The sequence below is a fragment of the Schistocerca cancellata genome, chromosome 1 (assembly GCF_023864275.1).
Source record: "Schistocerca cancellata isolate TAMUIC-IGC-003103 chromosome 1, iqSchCanc2.1, whole genome shotgun sequence".
Classification (NCBI taxonomy): domain Eukaryota; kingdom Metazoa; phylum Arthropoda; class Insecta; order Orthoptera; family Acrididae; genus Schistocerca; species Schistocerca cancellata.
The window spans coordinates 1193689919-1193692905 of record NC_064626.1 but is presented as its reverse complement, the minus strand read 5'-3'; positions in this window follow the sequence as shown (position 1 = coordinate 1193692905).

Here is a 2987-nt window from a genome sequence, read left to right as displayed (position 1 = left end):
AAATACTTTATACATAACAGTCAAAATGTCCTCTTGATTCTGTCTGTTCGTAATCAATTACAAGAAACTACATGTTTTCTGATTGGAAAAATAACAGTTATCATATTTACTGAATATTTTCACATAAAAAATAAAATACCGATGCGGAACGCAGAAAGTCCGCGTCCGTCTTTCATGGAATACAAACAGTAAAAGGTGAGGTGCCCAATGCCTCATTTGTCTTCAAACAACAGAATTCGTTTTTATATCATTAATCGATACATGTAATAGAGATTTACAGGCACCGCGCAAGAACGTCAAAGGTAAAGAATAATAGATTCTGTCGCTGCTATGCGATGGTTTATTAGTTTTACTTTACAATTGTTCGATAACTTTAGGCCATCAGGCGTTAGCTGTTGAGCGTACATTAATGTTTGTGAGGCGAAAATTACTAATATTACAAACTTCCAGTGAAGGCAGATTGGTTGATTGCAACAGCATCAAGCACGATCATAATGCACCTACGCGTGGCTCTTATTTTAAGACTCGATAGGATGCTTGCCGCAGGAGAGTCTAGGATACTCGGGGGACTGATTACACTGTGCAACAATGAAAGTGTAAATCGAATGAAAATAGCCAATTCCTATCAGTTCTAATGTGTTGATCGCGAATATCACAAAGACAGTTCCAGATTAGCTCTAGTTTTCATTTTACACTTTTTTATTACGGTGAGATGATTACATACGGATTTTTAAGTTTAAAATCAAATACTATAATGGTTTGTCAGAGTCATAATAACTATTAACAATGGATTATATTATTGTCCCTGGTCTTACTTGTGTGCAATATTTGGAATATAAACATTTTGATACCAATTTTAGTGATCTTTTTGTCTCTCTCCTCTCCAACTTCAGTGACTTTATTAATGTATGTAATAATTTTTGCACATTTGTTTTCAGATTAAATACTAGTTGTTCAAGTTGACTGCTGTTGAAGTGAACAAAAATATCACGATTTTGTGTTAACAGTGCTGACACATTTTGCTATGTGCGTGGAGAAGTGACATTTGCTTCACAAAAATAGCAAATAACTCCATTAATTAAAAAAGCTTACAGTTGTTATTTTGGGTGCAAAATAGGTGATCAGGATAAACCCTGGGCTCCACATGTGATCTGCAACACTTGTGCCAGCAACCTCAGGAATTGGATGCATGGGAATGGACGTTCAATGCCCTTTGCAGTGCCCATGATCTGGCGTGAGCCAATTAACCTTCCATCTGCCATACGTCCAGTTCTACATGGGGAAGGATTGCCAATACCTGAAGCACCAACAGCGTACGATATTACTTCTGATGCGTATTCTGAATGTCCTGAACCATGTACATGACAAGATCCAGAGTTTCTTCCAAATATATCATCTACTGATGACGCACAAAAATTGTTTCAAAATGAGTTAAGTGATCTCATTAGAGATTTGGAGGTCTCTAAAACTAAGATTTTAACATCAAGAATGCAGCAGTGCAATTTTCTGGAAAGCAATGTAAATGTTTCATTCTACCGTAGAAGAGAGCAACAATTCACTCCTTTTTTTAACATACAAGTTACTCTTGTGGCATGTTTAGACATAAATGGTCTAATGAAGGCTCTCAGAATTAATTGATTCTTCAAAGTTGAGCTTAAAAGCAGTGCTTTTACATATTGGTAATGATCTTCCTTCTATTCCAGTTGGGCACAGCGTGCGTATGAGAGAGTCAAACCAAAACATGAAAATTTTACTAGAAGCCATCAAGTATAGTGACTCTCGATGGCAGATTTGTTGTGACTTGAAAGTGGTTGCACTGCTATGAGGTATGCAGTGAGGGTATACTAAATATTGCTGCTTTCTCTGTGAATGGGATAGCCGAGCTCGTACATCTCATTAAAGTAAACACGAATGGCACACCAGAAAAACTCTCCAACCAGGTATAAAGAACACTAAGAGTGAACTTCTAGTAGGCCCCTAAAAGATTCTGCTCCCGCCCTTGCACATCAAGTTGGATCTCACGAATAACTTTGTTAAGGGAATGAACAAAGATGGTGACGCATTTAAGTATTTAAGGCATGGGAACGTTTTAAGACAGTTTGTTTACAATTCTCAGGGAACAAAAGAGCAATAAATTACAATGAGATTGTAGATAACTTGTTGTTATCTTATGAAAAACTTGGTTGTAACATGTCATTGAAAATGAATTCTTACATAGTCATCTTGACTTCTTCCCCAAAGATTGTAGTGCAGTAAGTGATGAACATGGGGAGCGAGTCCAGCAAGATATTGCCACATTTGAGAAGAGGTATGCCGGAAAGTGGAGCCCTACTATTTTAGCAGATTACTGCTGAACTGTCATAAAGGATGTTCCCAAGTATATGTATAAACGTCAAGCCAAGCAAAAACGGTCATCTTCTGAATTCATCTCTGAACAAAATAAGTAATTGTATGTACTGTACATATGGACATTTAACATTTGTAATCCTTTATCTACATTTGTGACCAGTTAATTTATAAATTTTCTTTTGTGCTTTACATACTTCTGGTACAAAGTAGACTCAGAAAGTATTTTCATTCATGTAATATTATATTCATTTTTTCTTAATATTTCATTTTTGTGCTTCCAGAATGGCAATGAAATTTATCAATGCATAACACATAACATAATTCAAGTAATTAATCACTTAAAATTTGTTATGCTGAATCTCGGAACATGAATGCATATTTTGTTTCTGAGTTATTTATGTAAAAATGTAGATGTATAAGCCATTACATCGACAATATATCATATGGTTAACACGCATTTTGAACAAATGTTTTAATTTAAGTCAAGACAACAGAAAATTAGCATGTGGGACCAAGTGTTATAGTTATTTGGGAATCAGGAGCAGACAGCTTCAATAATTTATCAAGCTTATCGCCACTTTCAGTGAGCAAACACGATAGCGTGGACAACTGCACCAAAGCCTTACCCACTTTTTCGA